The sequence below is a fragment of the Macrobrachium nipponense genome, chromosome 26 (assembly GCF_015104395.2).
Source record: "Macrobrachium nipponense isolate FS-2020 chromosome 26, ASM1510439v2, whole genome shotgun sequence".
Lineage (NCBI taxonomy): Eukaryota > Metazoa > Arthropoda > Malacostraca > Decapoda > Palaemonidae > Macrobrachium > Macrobrachium nipponense.
Window position 1 is genome coordinate 46771937 of NC_087215.1, and position 20000 is coordinate 46791936.

The 20000-nt window shown below is 38.9% G+C and overlaps 1 pseudogene; it reads right to left on the minus strand.

The window, feature by feature from the left end:
• LOC135199657 (isocitrate dehydrogenase [NADP] cytoplasmic-like) overlaps positions 1-20000 on the minus strand; it is a 54012-nt pseudogene that overhangs the window by 28623 nt on the left and 5389 nt on the right.

The following is a 20000-nucleotide window of genomic DNA, read 5'->3' on the forward strand; positions in this document are numbered from 1 at the left end:
TTACGAGGAGAAGAGCTGTGCCTGTGAGAAGGCGAGGGGCGAGGGCGAGGGGACGCCTTCTTCCTTCTCACAGGAAAAAAGCCCTGGCTCTAGAGCGACTGGGGCGCTCGAAGGCGCTCATCGTCAGATGACGTCCTAGCTTCTTCTGGGGCGGAAAGCTACGCTTTCCGGAGAAGACCACCAATCAGACAGAGCATGACGTGAAGCGTCTTGATCTTGGAAGGTCCTCTTCAGAGGCCGCGAATCCGGACGAGATTCCCACCCCTTGCGCGGGGAGGACGCGTCGGAAGACGAAAAACAATCCTTAAGGAGGCGTGCTCGAGCACGCTCCTTAGCAGCCTGGGAAGCGTCTACAGGAAACTGCTGAAGGGACGTCAGATCAGTGGGGATCCCCGTAACCATCCTTCGCCTTCGACATGCCCTCTCCCTGAGTCCTGGGAGTCCGGCAGAGGTCCCAGCCTAGAGGGGCTATAGGGCGATCTGACGCCCCCTCCACTTCACTAGGGGCACTATCACTGCACTTAGCACTTTGCCTGTTTTCAAGGGCAAGAACTTTGGATTCAAGCGTCTTCAACGAATCCAAAATAAGCGAAAGGGCATTACCCTCCGCAGACACCACTTGAGGGCCCGAAGGCAACGTTACGGGGTTAGGAGTTACAAACTCTACAGGAGGGTTAGAAGGGGATACATTAATACCCTGTCTGCTACCCGATTTACTCCTGGAGGAAGACCTCCTGATCCTGTCACGCTCTAATTTATTAACGTAGGATTCATACGTCTTCCATTGCACATCAGTCAAACTTTCGCATTCAGTGCAGCGAAACTCATACATACATACTTGTCCCCTACAACCTTTACATACTGTGTGAGGATCAACCAAAGCCTTTGGTAGCCTCACCTTACATTCATCCTTCATACACCCTCCCGGCGCTAGCCGAACTAGACCCAGACATATTTTAAGGAAAAAACCAAGCCAAAATCTAAACAATCCAAAGTCAACGTATGCCTAGCTATCGATCCAATATCAAAAAACCAAAAAGTCAAGAGGATACTCAAGCCAAAAACAGTTTTCCAAAATCCTGAGGCGGAGGTGCTGTAAACAGTTGTTTACAACACCGGCGACAGAAGAAATCTGATAGAAAATGGGAATAGTTCCTGATACCCGCCTCCACAAGCGGCGGAATGGGTACTAACACCCTACTCCCACTACTGTGTCGTAAGTTTTTAGAAATTCTGTCGGACTTCAGAGAATACAGCTATATATATATATCTGAGAGGTAAGTTTCATGAACAAATTATAATTACATTCTACTCAATAATATAATGTGAATATTTTTCTTAGTTATCAATTCAGTATACATACATATATATACAAACTTTAAAGGTACAGCCATAAATCAAAAACTGATCCTTAAAAATAATGTTTATAATTGACTTGAGTATAACAAGTGAAATTATCTTAAATATCGGAGACAACCTAAATTAAAACAATTATTAATCTGCTTACCGAACCCTTGAGCAACAGAATCAGACTGGACGTCTCCATCATAATTTTTACAAGCCCAAACAAATCCTCCTTCACTCTTCATAGCCTGTGCAACCATGTCATCAATTAAACGATGTTCATACCAAATTCCAGCAGCTTCAAATTTAGTTTTGTACTCTCTTTGAAATAAAGAAAAGAAAGAAAACAGTTTATAGATATGTTCTAAAATACCCTGAATGTGGATAGACACTTTCATAATACTCATGCCAACAACAATGCTGTGGGAACTCACTTATCATAGACTTCCTGGAATATATCCTTGAAGAGACCATCATATTTTTTCAAAATAGTGTTTTTAGTAGACATGTAGAGAGGCATCTTTCTGTCCAAGGCATAGACCATAGAGGCGTGGGCAAATCCTCTGAAAAGAGAAAGAAAAAAGTAAAATCAACCATACAAAAAATGAAAAAAGTGCCTCTTTAACAATCTAATAAGCATTAAGGTTTAATAATCTACTAAGCATTGAGGTCATAGTTTAAAAACATGACTGACTAAAGGGACAGGTTAAAATCCCTCCAATACTACAGCATATAGTGGTTCACTAGCACATGCAAAATGAAGTAGGAATGACCTTAATGGTGCAATACAAACCTAATTGATTCTTCAGTGTTAAACATGCCTAAGGCACAGCCTTTTCCTTGGAAATTGTGGATGATTCTCTGATGGCTCGCCACCATCAGCTGGCGTCCAGGAGATTTCAAGCTTTCCAACTCCAGGGACAACAAAATCTACAGCTTTGTACTGTTGGGATTATCAAGATTAGCTAAATGGTGGTAACAAAAACAAGGTTAGACTTAGCATGAAAATTTACAAGAGAGGATTATATGCAATGTAGATATGAAAAACACTGAAACAATGCAAGATTCTATTGTATGCCTTTTGCTTGAAGTACACTACAAGGGCCAATGCAGCAAAGGAAAAGAAAAGCTTCTCAAATCACAGCAAATATATGGCAAAAGATTGATAATTTTCAATCACTTATACTATATCAAAATAAGTTGGTTCACTGCCTCACTGCCATTCATCTTTTCCCCTGAAATACAAATGTTTAAAGTGATTTGTATTTTTCCAAACATACAACCCTGAATGCAAGCTGGAACGGCTGTTTCACTTTCAGAAAAGGTTGTTAACTATCGATGATAGGGAGGGAAACCCTGCTAACTTGTCGCTCGCTTTTCACTTTGCCTTTCAGTCCAGGCTTCTTTGCAATGAGTTTTAACGCTTCTTTGCAATGAGTTTTAACGGCAAAATAGAACAAAACACAACAAACACGCGCAGTGATGCGGATAGCGAGCGTGGTGATGCTCATTCAATGAGAAACAAAGACAGAATGGGTCACGAGAGAAGACGAGTAGCTTTGTTTGGGCGCCTGATACGGAGCCCAGTCACGCACTGAGCCACAAATGGAATGTTTATGAGAGTACAAAAACTGAGGAAACAAACAATAACAGACATAAAATTTTGTAGAAAAATGTATGAAAACAAAACGTACGAAAACCGAGGTTGGACCGTATAAAACTAAAACCCCAAGGCTTCCTGTATGTTTGTTATAAGGAGAATGATGCATAGTCTCAGAGAATGGGAAATGCATTATTAACAATCATAGTCTCCCACAAAATTATACCTACAGGACACTTCTGATATGAGCAGCCTTAGTACTTCCCATTTAGCTCTTAATCCATGACAGTTCCATTGGAGAAAATTAATGAATTATAGTATTTAGATTTTGATGCCGTTACAGGTGGCCCTCAGTTAGTGGCAGGGTCCGTTCCTGGCCGCCGATGCTAAGCGATTTTAAAGCCTACAGCCGCTGCACACCTTCTTTAGGAATACTAGCCTAGTTAATAGCGCCCTAGACCAGTCAAACAGCGCCGTAATCCCGCAATGGCACAACAAGTAAAACTATATTTATGCAGTATAGTCCAATAGAATTTACTGAGCAGTACATTATAGTATTATAATTACTGCAAAGTGAAAAAAAGCCTAGCTTTAATCCTTTGGGTGTCTAGAGTATGTAAAGATATAATAAGGTTTTATACAGTGTACAGGTTAGCTGTAGTGTTCAAGTTACGATAATTTGTCTTAAGATAATCCGATTTTATGAGAAACCAAATTACAATAGCCTAACTTTATCCCATCTTCTAGTTACAGAAGTTCAAAAACAGCAAAAGAAAATGATGAAAGTCTGGTTTAAATGTTATACTTGTTGCGTAAACGTGTGCACCCATGAACAACCAAATGAGAAGCAACTTTTTTTTTTCTAAGTACCAACCAAATTGGATAACAACATCCGTTTGGCTTGTATTTCAATCATCGTACTACAGTACACTATTACCGTACTTGTTATGAATGACGTTATGTAGAATAGGACCGAGATATCTTAATGTAATAACTTTATTCGCTATAGATCAAAGACCAATATAGATCAAAGAACAATTGGGAAATATACTGTTAAATTTAAACCTAGTTATAGCTGAAGCTGAGAAAACTGTTCAAGCTGCTAATGACCATTATCGTGCATTGACAACAAGGATAAAACTCCAGTAAACTTATGGCATCAAACGCAACCATTGATAAAATTGAGATAAAATCATTTTAATCAAAACTACTGTGCTTGAAAGTACATATTTTACTGTTGGTTTCATGCCAATATAAGATAAATAATGTAAAGCTCAAATTATGATGATATAAAGGAATATTGCGAACGGAATCATGTATTGTTTTACTCAATAAGCATGCTGCCAACGTGATCTGTTAACAAAAAAAATTAGTTCACAATCACAACAAGACATATTCAAGTCATATTTCCACCTAAAAACACATCATAAATAACCTTGTCTCATGTAAGTCAAGTATCTAGATATTCGTTTATGCTAACTAGAAGCAAGAATATTCGCTCAGAATTGTGTTAAATATGGCAAAACAAACTCGTATTTGCCATCAGCTGATTTCCAAATCAAAACATTGGCCGCTCCGTGGAATGCTGGCTTACCATAGTATTTTATAATACAATAATGAGAATACATACAATATTATTGGATACAGTGAAGTAATGTAAAAATTTTATTATTCAGGCACAACTGAACAACCTAATATCTTCATCATGTGAAGGGCTGTTACAAAGACTTCAAATGGACATGCGAACTGCCACTGTATCATATTTATGCAAAAAGAAAAAAAAAAAAAAAAAAAAAAAAAAAAAATTCTTTGTAATAGTTTTCATACACATTTTAAACATAAATGGATGAAAACTTATAACAAAAAGCTGAAGTTTCAATTAACATTTATAAAATAGACACATCGATTGCTAAATTTGCACTTTTTTAACTATATTTTCGGAAGAGCGGCAGGCGGCGGCTCACAAGATCGAATATGAAAAAATCCTCTTTGATAACTTGAAGGGCAGTCTCAAAAGCTGCCTTTGTATCATATTTCTGTGCAGAAATAAAAATACCCTATACGTAAAATATTTTCATACACATTTTAAACATAAAAGCATGAACATTTTTAAAATCGATACATCGATCGCTAAATTTGCATTTTTTAAAAACTATTTTCGGAAGAGCGGCAGGTGGCGGCTCACAAGAACGAACATGAAAAAAATCCTCTTTGATAACGTGAAGAACAGTTTCAAAAGTTGCCTCTGTATCATATTTCTGTGCACAAATAAAAATACTCTACACTAATACATTTTCATGCAGATTTTAAACAAAGGCATGAACATTTATAAATACACACATCCATAGCTAAATTTGCACTTATTCAACTAGATATTTTCGGCATAGAACAGAGGCATATATTTTACACTAATACCTATGCAATGACTCAATAAAATATTTTAATATCATTTGTATAACCTTTATGGTCTGAAAGGTATTTCTACAAATGTATGTACTAGTTAGATATAGCGGCGCTATTAACCGATAATTGTGCCGTAAAAATACCTTAAAATACCTTAATTTTTTCATGAATATTTTTGACGGCAGCCGTAAAACCGATTCGCCGCAATGCGATTGCGCCATTAACCGTGGGCCGCCTGTATACTGGAGGCCCTTTTAACCCTCTTACGCCGATTGGACGTATTAAACGTCGAGTCAAAATGTCTCCCGTATGCCGATTGGACGTATCATACGTCGGCTCAAAACAAAAAAGTTTTTTTTTAAAATTCGCGGAAAAATACTTAATATGGCCTACCAGCCGAAAACTTTTGTATCACGCGCCCTCTTGGGGGATGCTGGGAGTTCACGGATCAAGGCGTTGTTTTTGTTTATCAATCGCTACGCAGGCGCGCAATGCGCGAATTTTCTTTCTTATCGCACTAAAAGTATCAGTGACACATCTCGGAAATTATTTCGTCACTTTTGACATAATTATTGCACCATTTTAAATATCCTTTACATGAAGTATTATATATGAAAATGTGCGCAATTCATGCACAATACAACTAAAAAATACTCATGATTGTAGCTTTTATCAATTTTGAAATATTTTCATATAAATAACGATAAGTGCAAAAATTTAAATTTCAACCTTCTCCGGTCAACTTTGAACTCTACAGAAAATGGTCGAGAAACGCAATTGTAAGCTAAAACAAAATTCTTATATTATAGTAATATTCAATCATTTGCCTTCATTTTGCAACAAATTGGACGTCTCTAGCACAAATATTTCGATTTATGGTGAATTTATGAAAAAACTTTTTCTTACGTTGCGTGCGATAACCTCTTCCGATCAAATTTTTTCGTGCGATTGTCCTAATGTTTTGCACCCTTTTAAATTTGCCGTTACATAAAGTTTTATATATGGAAATGTGCGCAATTTCATGCACAATACAACAAAAGACAACCCATGGTTGTAGCTTTTATCAGTTTTTGAAATAATTTTCATATAAATAACGTTAAGTGCAAAATTTCAACTTTCGGTGTCAGCTTTGACTCTACCGAAATGGTCGAAAAACGCAATTGTAAGCTAAAACTCTTATATTCTAGTAATATTTCAATCATTTACCTTCATTTTGCAATGACTTGGAAGTCTCTAGCACAATATTTTGATTTATGGTGAATTTATGAAAAAAAAAAATTACGTTCGCGCGGTAACTCTTCCGAAAAAATCAGAATTTTTTTGTGCGATTGTCGAAATGTTTGCACCATTTAAAATTAGCTGTTTCATAAAGTTTTATATATGAAAATGTGCGCAAATTTCATGTAGAATACAACTAAAAATGATTGAAGGTTGTAGCTTTTCTCTTTTTTCGAAATATTTGCATATAAATCACGATAAATAGAAAAAAAAACCACGTTCGGTCAAATTTGACTCTACCGAAATAGTTGAAAAAACGCAATGTAAGCTAAAACTCTTACGGCCTAGTAATATTCCGTCATGTTTCTTCATTTTGAAACAAATTTGAAGTCTCTAAAACAATATTGATTTATGGTGAATTTTGAAAAATATATTTACCTTCACTCCGCGCACCGATTCGCGGCCGCAAGTCTCCGAAATACGTACATGGCATTATCCTAATATTTGCTCCTTTTCATATTAGCCTTTTATAGAGTTTCATATATCAAAATGTGCGCAAATTCATGAAGAATACAATAAAAAATAATTGAAGGTTGTAGCTTTTTCCATCTTCGAAATATGTGCATATGAAAAAATATATATATTAAAATTTCGACATTCGGTCAAATTTAACTCGTCCGAAATGGTCGAAATCTGCAATTCTAATCTAAAACTCTTACAGTATCGTAATATTCAATCAATTTGTCTTAATTTTGAAACAATTGGAAGTCTCTAGAACATTATTAGAATTACGGTGAATTTTTGAAAAAATATTTTTTTGCGTCCACCGCGCGTTACGAATTCGTACATCATTTTTGTGATAATATTTTTCCGGTGTTACTTTTATTGTTTACAATGTATTATATATCAAAATGATCGCAATTTAGTGTACAATACAACGCAAAAAAAAGTAACTGGTTAGCTTTGACCGTTTTCTGCACAGCGTGATTTGAATACTAATTATGTATGAATTTTTTTTTTTTTTTTTTCGCTACCATATATCGCATTATTTACAATATGATAATGATATTATTTTTCATTCTGATGGTTGCATTTCTAAACTTCAGGCAATGACAAAAAAGGAGCCAAAAATGAATCTTAATCTTCAAAAGTACGCGCGCTGTAATTTTTTGAAAAAATTATTTTTTCCACTTCCGCGCTCACTCCAAACAGGCCCGGCATACGGGAGACGTTTTGATTTTTAGGGCTCCGGCTTAAGAGGGTTAAGTAATTTAACTTTACTGCCTTGCTCCAGCTTTTATCCAGGAGACTGATTAATTATGGCTGCTTCTGTTTCAAGGTTGATGACTGCGCCATTTCCAGGGAGGAGGAACCTGCTACAGATGGCTTATAATTGCCAAATACCAAGTACCCTATAAACTCAAATGATTATACATGTCTATTATAACATTTCACTGCTTAATTTAATAGTTCAAACAAAAATATACCTTTAATTATCATGCTAAAAAATTTAATATTTAAAAAAAAAATACAAACCAAACCATCATCCAAAAAAAATCCTAAGACATCTTAGATACGTAAGTACCCTTTTACAACTATTACTCTCAAGTACATACATATACCCCTAAAGTGCTTATAACAATGATTTACTATTTTAAAATACTAACATTAATGTAAATAGCAAAATATCTATAAAATGTTTGATACAAATTGAATAAATCTTTAATACAAAGTAAATCAATCTGTCTTACAGAACATTTGACAACTAATCAAGTTACCACTGTACAGTATAAATAAGATAAACAGTTTTCTCTCAGTATGGAAGAAATAAAACTTTTATTAAAATTATCACTAATTCACTTTCTTTTTTTTTTTAAACAACACTGCATAGTATTTAATAATTAATGTATTTTTTGTATTGCATTTGTGACTACAGATTTTTAGGATAATCATTTACAGTGCACTTGTACCTAGTACATAATGTTCAATTAAGATCTTGCCAGACTAGCCTCGGACTGAGCATAATAGGTGCATGCCATCTCTCTTTTTCTATTTAAGGGTAATGTAAGATATATTAGAAATGATATTACTATAAAATGTTTTGGCTGATAGAGCATATTGTACTTATAATGCTCTCGCTCTCTCTCTCTAAGGGTAATATAAGATGTATTTAATATGAAAATGCTCTAAAGATTTTTTGTGATAGAGCATATTGTACAATATTTTAAAATATTCACTCATTATTTATAATATAATTTCAAAAACGTCTTAGAGAGAGAGAGAGATGGTGTGCACCTATTATGCTCAGTCCGAGGTTAACCTGGAATGAGCTTAATTGAACATTACGTACTAGTTACAAATACACTGTAAATTATTTTTATAATAAAAATCTGTATTTAGTCACAAACACAATATAAAAAATACAGTAATTAGTGAATACTAAACAGCACTGTTAAACAAAAAATGAAATTATATTACTGTAAAGTTTTTTATGATAGAGCATATTGTACAATATGCTCTATAATAAGACTTTTTTTTTTTTTTTTTTTTTTTTTAGTCTGCTTTCACTGGAAAATAAAATGAAAATAATGAGTGAATATTTTAAATATTGTACAATATGCTCTATCATCAAATATCTTTATAGCAATATAATTTCAATTACATCTTACATTACCCTTAGAGAGAGAGAAAATCATACACCTATTATGCTCAGTATGTAGCCCAACCTGGAATGAGCTTAATAGATACATATCTACATTATAAGTATGGTGTAAATCATTTTTATCATAAAAATCAGTATTTAGTCCCAAACACAATATGAAAAAATACAGTAATTAGAGAATAGTGTTGTTCTACGAAAAAACCGAATCAGTAATAATTTTAGAGATATGTCCTTAAAAAATTCAGCAAATTAGTAAAAGTTCCCTGTGGAAAAGTGAATGTGTTCCACAAAAATCCACAACAAAGTGGACAGCGGAAATGTGAAACGCGTAAAACCGGGGTACCACTGTAATGGTTACAGTGCACCAAGTGAGGTACACTGATGGCACTATCCCACTATGGGCCTTACGAAGCGAACCTCAAGTCTTGGGAATGGAACTCAAGCGCTATCCTTGCCCAGCAAATCAATCACTGTCAGCAATCAAGATTCCTTGCCCTACTCTGAAGAGAGGTGCACAGAAAAAAGCTTAATAAGTCTTCTACTGCTGGGCAGACTTCCCAACTCTACACTCGGAGCTGCAATCAGAGTGCAGACGAGATCCAGGAACAATGCAGAAGAAGGGAAGGAGAATGCCTGCTATACTCCTTCCAACACTTTTGAAACTCACCTCATCTACAAGGTTGTCAAGATAGTGACAATAAATAAGCCACAGTGATCAGAGGAGGGGTGGTAGTAGGATTACATTCATCAAGGAAACCAAACTCGCACAAAAGCCAAGAAACACTTTCTGTACTTGAAAGGTAAAGACATAGTACATGTCAGGCACAATAAAGCTATGTAAACACTACCAGAAGCTACTACAAGTTTGATGACGGCAAGTACTCACACAGGCAAGGAAAACTAATTCCAATTCCTTGGAAGAGGGTTTATTTGACTTATGAGTTTGAATCAAACAACAAAAACCAACATTCAAACACCCCCTTCACCCCAATAATTAAAGGGAAACTCAAATTTAATCATCAAAAGTTTGAATAGCAAAAGTTGAACAGAGCCCTGACAGATGTCTATACTCAATAGTGAATGAAAGCCAACTGGAGTCCAGACAGCCAGATGGTTGGGGCTTCTCCCTATCTGATGATAGTTAACTTTATCAGTACGTTGAAATGGATTTTGCATCTCGTGTTCACAAGCTAAATCCTAATGTAAAGAACAAGGGTTTGTACTTGTGTATGGACAAATAATACCTTAGCACTCCAAAGAACTTTAAAACAAACAAATTTCAAGGAAATCTCCTTAAGCATTGGGACATGTTCTGATCATTTGCAAATACCAAAATGGATGACTACTAGTACTTTTGTTTATAGCTCACCTGGTCAGCATGTGCATGACGTCCAATCACAATGGGCTTCTGCCAGCCAGGGACAAGACGTGGAATGTTCTGACATATGATAGCTTCCCTAAAGACAGTGCCTCCAAGAATGTTACGGATCGTGCCGTTGGGAGACTTCCACATCTTTTTGAGCTTGAATTCTGAAACCAAATTAGTCAGAATAGATAAATGAATAAAAACTAACATGTATATACAATACAGTACTTAATCTAACATATAAAATGCTAATGTGTGTACAACTTCAAAATCACACAAGTACAATAATACCTTGGTACTCGTTGGCTTTGGAACTCATAAAATTTGATACTCGACACATTTGGATAACAAAAAATTGTCTTGGGCACTTGTCCTTTTCTTCATACTCGACACTAAAGCTAAAACGTGTCTGCATCAAGAAACTTGACTCACAATGTGGCGGTTGTATAAAGATAGGTTTGCGTGAACTAATTGTTTCGTTTTCATGTTGTGACTTTCGTATGATTTTGTCAATGAGGAGTATATAGTAATTAATTTTTATTTTCTTTTTCTTGAAGTTGCTGCATTGCTCCTCTCTACCTGACCTGATAAAATAAAGGAACCAAAGAAAGACAAAGAAGAAGAGTACAGGCAGTCCCCGAATTACAACAGGGGTTCCGTTCTTGAGACGTGTTGTGACCCGAAAACCGCCATGAGCCAGAACATCATCAAAAATCCTAAGAAAACCTTACTTTTCATGCTTTGGGTGCATTCAAAACTATTTAAACTGCATTCTTATTGCTTTTTTCATCAATAAAACCTTCAAATATAGATTATTTTGCATTTCTGGTGTCATATTACTTCTGCCAGATCAGCATTGTAGTAGGTGTCGTAATCCTGGAACATGCATTGTAACCCTGGAAATAATTTCTGACGAATATAATTGAAAAGCGCCTTAACCTTGGAACGTCGTAAGCTGAACCTGTCGTAACCCGGGGACTGCCTGTAGTTGAATATGGAGTAAGAGTGAAGAGAAGAGATAAGAAAATTAGAGGAAGTGAAGATGCTAGATTGCAGAAACAAAACACTTTCATGACATCCTTCTCCCAATTCCTCCATATATGATACTAAACACCTAAAAGGTGCTGATCTCGATATACATGCTGCAAATAAAGTACGACAGCAGTTAAAAGATTAAGAAAATACCGGTTAATCTCTTAAGTAGGAAGAAAGATTTAGACAACTAAACAAGATTGATGCCGAGTATGCTGATTTCCAATCTGAGAAGTCTGGAAGACCAAAGTTGGGAAAACTTAGTATCAGAAGGGGTTCTTTAGATAGTATGTATATCAATATGAGAGGATTGTCGTTTAAGAAAAAAGAATTAGATTAGGGTTCTTTAATTTGGTTAAGGTCCTTGTTCTTCACCAGAAAATCTCCAACATAGGAATACTCTGCATTGTTCTGAGAGAACCTAACCTCCTTACTAATGGCCTGATTTTCACTCACTATACCAACCGTAGCTAAGGCGACTAAAAATAGTCTTCTTCGTTAAATCCTTCAGAGAAGAACTTAAAGGCTTGAACTGCGGATTGGAAATCCACCTTAAAACAATGTCTTAAGTTCCAATCCTCTTCCCCAGGCTTCCCGACTTTTGAAGTCACAAAAGATTTAATGAGGTGGTTGATGTCTTGATTATGCAAAATGTTGAGACCTCTACACTTAAAAACAGAAGAAAGCATAGATCTAAAACCCTTAATTATAGAGGTGGACTGCTTTCTTGTATCTCTCAGAAATAACAAAACACCTGCTATTTCTGCTACAGTCGCCGCAGAAGAGATGTGACGTCGTCTGCACCACATTCTAAATATCCTCCACATTAATTAATAGAGTTTATATGAAGAACTTTTTCTACATTTAGCAATAGCCTCTGCTGCTCTTTGAGCAAAACCTTTCACTCTGACAAGGCTCCTGACAGTCTGAATCCTGTCAATGCCAAAGCAGACAACCTTTGGTGGTGCCTGTTGAAGTGGGGTTGTTTGAGAAGACGTCGACCTAGTGGCAGAAGTCTGGGAAAGTCCACCAGGAGCTTGAAGAGGTCTGGGAACCATTCTTTCCTGGGCCACAATGGGGCCACGAGTGTCATCGCATCTGTCCTCCACACTTCCTGGTCTGGAACCAGACAACAAAAAATTGGCAAAGAGATCTATAGCAGGTTTTCCCCATAGTCTCCACAAATCTTGGCAAACAATCTCATTCAGTCCTCTCCGTTAGAAGGATTTGGTTTGAGCGACTCAGCTCATCTCCCAAGACATTAATTTTTCCATAAATGAACATTATAAAAAGTTATCTTGTGCTCATTTGCCCAATGGAGGTCTTCCGCCACTTCGTTAAGAGAAAGAAGTGTGTTCCTCCTTGTTTGTGGACATACGAAAGTGCCATGGTGTTGTCTGCATAAATCACTACTTTTCTTCCAGCAACTAGAGGAGCAAAGGCTTGCAGACCCAGAAAAATTGCCCTCAACTCCTTCACATTTATATGGAGGGTCTTCTCTTGTTCCATCCATAAACCTGAGACACACTTGCCTCCCAAGAGAGCTTCCCACCCTCTGTCCAATGCATCGGAGAAGAACTCTAGGTTGGGGTTCATAATGACTAAAGTAATCCCTTCTTGAAGTCTCTCCTTCAAAAGCCACCAATGAAGCTTTGTCTTTATTTCCTGTCAAGGGAAAGATAAGTGGAGAGACCTCAAGTGGAGATGGACCAAAGTTACAAAGCTCTCCACCGACGCAAGGGTTTCAAGGATACTCATCCAGTCTAGACCTGAGCAAGATGGGCAAATTAGAAATTCTTGCACTGTCCTTATACACAACTCTACAGTGGGCCACCCGTATTCGTGTTCTCTGGATTTGTGGACTCGCCCACACGTAGGGTTATGTGTGGTACATGTCTAAAATTATTCGTGGTCCCTCCCCATTATTTGCGGATGCATATTTTTTTGTACAGAAATATTCTGTATTTTCATGTTATTTACTGTATAATATGTGTACATAATATGAAATCATACAGCACTTACTTGTGATCAATGTTGATTATAGATGATGATGATATAGCCGTGCAGCCTGATGAATGACGATTAAGATAGACTGCACAGCAAAGTAGAGGAGTTGCAGATCCACTGAGGGTGACTTGTCACCTTCTTCAAGAGGCACCATCATCTTGAGGTAACTGTACATTTGTACAAACAAATTAAGATAGAGCTTCACTATTTCATTTATAGTATTGATGAAAGTTGTGGCCCTTTCCTTATTTCTATTCCATGCCTTGACTGTTGTCTGTATCTCGCTGACATCCCTGATCACATTGTAGAGACCACAAAATTTCTCAAAGGCCTAGTCCGTTGATGGATACCATTACTAAAGAGGGAGGAGAGTTCTTTTCTGAGAATGGCCTCCCTAAGTATTTTGCCCTGCTCATATTTGATCTCAATGCAGGCGACTGCACTTTCAGTCAAGCAGTAATGGGCTGCTGCTACTCCATGACTTCTACCCTCTCTTAACATGACTATCACGTCTATTTTCTCCTCAGCACTTATTAACTGTAAGGGCCTCTATAGCTTAGGCTCTTTGCCAGAAGCCCTAGAAGCAGAACATTTAGAGGACATTTTAAAGAATAAATCTTAGTCCATAGTAGTGAATATCGCAAAGGCAAAAAACGCACAAATAAGAGACCATTGAACTTACGTATGTACATATTGGGTCAATTGGGTACGCATTGTGCAGACTGTACATTTTATGAAATGTTTTAAGACGATTTCTAAATATGATATGTATGCACATAAAGTGTTTTAGGATGATACTAAAAGTACGCAGACCATATCTAAAATATGAAAGACAACGGGAATATAGCTGGGTAGGTATGTTTCTGTCTGCGGCACACAATATGTATGTATTTTTCGTGCATATGTACTTAGTATTTTCGTGACTAAATAAATTTTTTTTATGATGAAAAAAGATTTATTAATTTTCAAATATGACAGTTCTGTAATACATACTTTAATGTAAACACAGAAAAATTTCAGTAACAAAATTGGGTTTTTTTAAAAGATGCCTCACCCAAGCCAATTTTCCACAGATAAACTAAATCTTATGATGCCATGACACTTCTTAGAGCAGTATCCAAACGAAATGATATTCGACACACTATTGGCTGTTGTCTGCACAGCAGTCAACCTAGGAGCAGCATTCATTATCCTTGTTACTCATTAGTTGTACACTTGGCATTGACTGGTTGAAACCTGACCCCCATCTCACAAAGATGAATTGTGGGGTACATCGCACATCTACTTCATCAGCCTCACTTTGTAGAAAGTTACTGACATATGTGAACGCAAACATGAAGCAGTTTTGTATGTATCAGCAAACATCTGTGTGCATCATGCCAAAAATGGCCCTTAAAAAAGTGCCCTGCTTCTTCTAAGGCTTCTGGCAAAGTAGCTAAAAGAAAGAAGACTGTAATGAAGCTTGAAGGAGGGCAAAAGTTACGCCAGTCACCCGCCAATTCAAAGTGAACGTGAGCACTGTGAGATATATAGAGAAAAAAGAAAATGAAATAAGTAAGTGTGTTAGCATGACATACTATGGTACAGCAAAGGCGTGTCCACTGAGAGACAAAACAATTGTGGAAATGGAATCTGCACTCGCATTCTGGATCAAGGACTGCAGGAAGAAGAATGTGCACCTTGACTCCAAGATCATACGCCAAAAAGCACGACAGCTCTACCAGCAGCTGTCAACTGCTACACAAGGTAGCAAGGAAGAGGAAGCCGAAGATGTAGAGGCACAGGAAGGCAATGAAAGGGAATTGGAATTCTTGGGCTTCAATGAACCAGCTCCTGAAGTGGAAGAGGAAGAAGAAGAGCCACAACCGGGATCGTCCTCAGCTCCCCAAGGTTTTCAAGCAAGCAAAGGAGGGTTTCCACTGGTTCCAGAAGCTGCATCTGCCAACAAAGCGGCGGCCGCAAAATGTCCAAAGGCCTTCAAGAAAATAATCCAGGAAAAAGGATACTGCCCAGAACAAGTGTTCAATATGGATCTGGAAGAAGATGCCATCCCAGACATACCTTGTGAAGGATTAAGCTAAAAGCCTCGGATTCAAGGCACAAAAGGACAGGTTGACCCTCCTGATGTGCGGAATGTGGCTGGCTTTATGCTGAAACCAGGCCTCATTTACGAGGCTGCAAATCCCAGGGCACTCATGAATAAGAACAAGGCGTTACTGCCCGTCTTCTGGATGCACAATCCCAAGGCCTTGATTACCAAAGTCCTTACAGGGTACTGGTTCTACCAGAGCGTCATTCCTCAAGTTACGCAATAGCTGGTCGATTTAGACATCAACTTCAAGGTCTTGCTCATAATGGACAATGCTGGTGACCACCCTCTCCATCTTTAATACAAAGGAGTCCAGCTCGAGTTCCTCCCTCCCAACACCACCTCTCTCCTCCAGCCTATGGATCAGGGCATCATCCGTGCCTTTAAGGCACTCTACACCAGGAACTCCCTCCAGCACCTTGTTGATGCAATGTACCGTGACAGTGAATTTACACTAAAAGCTTATTGGCATAAATTCACGATTGCCACGTGTCTGTCTGTCATTGACCGGTCGCTGAAGGACATGAAGAAGGAGACCCTGAATGCCTGCTGGAGTAAGCTGTGGCCGGACTGTGTCCATAATTACATATACAGGCTTTTCTCCTCAGGATATCCAGCATTCGGCCATTATTAAGGCAGTCCAGTTGGTGAAAATTCTTGGTGGCGAGGGCTTTGACGATATCAATGAGGGTGAAGTCAGCACCCTCACTGATGCCCACTCTGACCCCCTGACAGACCAGGACTTGGAGGAGCTGACAGTCTGCCAGCAAGGAAGACGATGCTCCAGGTTCAGGAGAGAACCAGAAGTAGGAGGAGAGTGGCCTGACTGGAACACCTACCTGTCTCAAGTTAAAAGAATGATAAACGACCTCCAGGAGTTTGTTGCAACATGGGATGCTTACATGGAACGCTCCTTGAGGTTTTCCAACATTCTTGATGCAGCATTGGAGCCCTATAATCAAGCCCTCACCACTTTGAAGAAGCAACAGCAGCAGCTGCCAATCACAATGTTCACCACACGAATGATGAAGAAGGACCCTTCAAAGCCTCCCGAATCGCCTGAAGTAGTGCCCCTTCAATTGTCTGAAGTAGTGCCTCCCAAATCATTTGAGTCAGTGCTTCCCAAAGTGCCTCCTCTGCTTCGCTGTGCAGTCATATCTTCATCATCATTCATTGGACTGGATGGCTAATTCGTCATCATCATCTTTAATCGGGAAAATTTTTTTTAATGTTCATATGTATTTTGTTTTTTTTTTTCTCTCTCTCTCTCTCTCTAAATATTTGTGGGGGTGGGTGTGGGAGTGGGGTGGTATTCATGGAGGGACCACTGTATTCTCTTCAGGGAGAGAAAAACCTGAAAAGCTAGTCTAGAATCATCCCATAGGGAATCTTCTGAGTCTGAGACAACTGGGATTTCTTGTCATTTATACTGATTCCTAATTTTCCAGGTCCTTAACACACTGACAACTCGACCCGGATCTCAGAAGTCAGTCATCCCAATAAAAACCTGCATTGATCCCTATCAGATGTAGCCATTTCACCAAAAGAGCAAGGATACAAGTAAATATTTGGGGAGCTGTCTTCAGTCCGAAGTAGAGGGGCCTGAATAGAAAAACTCTTCCTTTGAAGATAAACCTCAGAAACCTCTTCAACTCTTGATGAATGGGGATATGAAAGTATGCGTCTTCCTCGTCGAGGGTCACCATCCAGTCCCCTGGCTGAGGGGCAGATATCACAGACTGACTGGTCTCCATCTGAAACTGTCTTCTGCACAGAGATTAAAGGCGCTGACATCTAGAATGGGCCTCCAGTCCCCCCAATGCCTTGGGGACTACAAATAGCCTGTTGTAAAACCCTGGGGAGTTTTTGTCTACAACTTCTATGGCCTGCTTGCTGACAAGCACCTCTACTTCCTTGGCCAATGCTGAAATTCTCTCTGATCCCTTTGAGTATGCTGTCAATGAGATAGGAGCACTGGACAGCGGAAAATTTTGAAGAAAAGGTATCAAATAGCCTTCTTGAAGGACTTGCATTACCCAAGGCTCTTCTCCTCTCTGATTCCATTCCTCCCAGAAGCAATGGAGTCTCACTTCTACGGGTGTGTGGACTTTCTGACTACTTGGAAGTCAACTTAAAACAGGCTTCTTGGTCAACTTAGCTGGAGCTCACAAATTAGTCCTTGGTCTGCTTTCCCCCTCAAAAAGGATGCTTTTGGATGGGAGAAGAATCAGAAGATTTAGCTCCTGTAAAGGGAGGATCCTTTGGATGCCTCGTTGATTGTGTCAGAAGTTCATTGTGGACTTCTTCTAAACAATACCTGATGAACAGTCTCCTCTGGGAACAGGTGGGACTTACTTGGGGGAAAAAACATTAATGCCAACTTCTGATTAGTAATCGCTTTCGATATGCAAACAAACACCACAACTCCCACTTTTTAAGCACTCCCATCGTAAAAAGAGCAACACGACTTGCAGAGAATTCTCCTAGAGAGGAGGCAGAGACTCCCAAGGAAGGAACTTCTCCAGTCGCATAAAAACGATACCTCTTGCTTTCTAGCTTGGAAGGAGCATAGGCCAAAGAAGCTTTACCAAACTCCTGCTTCTTCATCAACCACACATTTGACTCCTTCAACACTTTCTTGGTGGACTGGGAAAGGACCAACTTCAGCAAACCTGACACTACTACCTTCCTCTCTATCACGAAAATAGAAGGCGGCGACAAAGTTGAGGCTGGCTTGAAGAAGCCCACATAGGTGGCGAGCAAAAACTTCAAGAGACTTGAGAAAGCTGAAGACTATTTCAATTCCTGATCCTCTTCCAATGAAACGGGCGACAAACCATCGTTCTCCCCTTTAGGTGCCGTTGCTTTCTTCGGGAAAGCCACAAGCTCTTGAAGTTGCTGTTTGAACGGACCAAAAGATGACTCGTCTAACATTGCACTTGTCTTGGAAGTTGAAGCAGTGGCAGTTGAACGGCTCTTCTTAGAAGACGAGCAACTTGCAGGCAAGGTACTACGAGCCGCAGGAGGCAAACAAGATGAAACTTCTTTTGACGAGCTACGACGAGGGGAGTCGATAGCGTGAGAGCGCGAATGCTGTTCAGATTGTTTTGGCACGGGAATGCGACTGTCATCAGATGGAACTTGACTCTCTGGAGACAACTGACGTGAACCCTGAATGACCTAAACCGGTGGAAAAGTGCAGGAAGGCTGAGGACTCCAGTGCTCCTTCGACTTCTCACTGGCAGAGTCGAACAGTCCATGAACAAGGCATGCCTTTACACAGGACGCAAAACCACAGCATGACACATTTGTCACTTCCTTTCAGGTGATGGCATATCCGAAACGGAAGAACACTGCATGTTACTAACATCAGTGCCATTTCAATGGCGCTTAGTTGACAATCGTGAGTGAACAGGCTCGACGGAGTCAGTGAATACCCTTGGGAAAACCCACCCCAGTCTCCCTTTGACCTCCGGTTTGTCTTCTCCCAGGTGCGGGGGAGCAGGACAGGGACCTTTGTCTATGAGAACTAGCGGGACGGACAGCCACCTCAGACACTACACTGACACTTGGCACATCTAATCTTTTCACTAGCATTTGATTTTTCAACAAAGGCATGAAAAGACAAACCCACCAAATCCATAACAGATTTGGCCAAGATCTCAAATTTCCTGTCCATTTTGGACTCCAAGCTGGCAATGGTGTTAGAATTGAAAGCATGGGCTACCTGGACTGGAGTTAAGTGGCAATGAAGTAGGACTATCGATAGGAGAGAGATTAAATAACAGAGGGGAAGAAAAAGTTGACTTCTTGAGGCAAAGGAGTTGCTTCAATACTAGTCTTACTCTCAGCCCAAAGGGCTGCCTTCCTCTTCCTATCCTTTTCCATGTTCTCTAAATGAGACCCAATGTTCTTCCAACCTTGCTGATTCAAGTCGTGACACTTAATGCAAGTTAACTATCTCTTTGGACATACCTGGCCCCTACGCTTCATGCAGTTAAGAGTGCAGAACATGAACAAAGCTTAGCCATTCTCGTTTTGCAGCGACTAATGACAAACTAGTGTGACATGCTGAAGCTCAATTCTATAAAGCTAATTGAAAGCTAAAAAGAAACTAACCAAGAAAAACAACCAGCAAATAGGATGAAAAAACCTCAAAGGCAATGAAAAGTAGACAGCAAGAACCACCGATGTTACTCCGTGGCCAACAGAAAATGAATTGACTACAGTTAGCTCAACAGTACCGGGTATTCCTGAAAGTCGGCGGGTCGCTTATCAT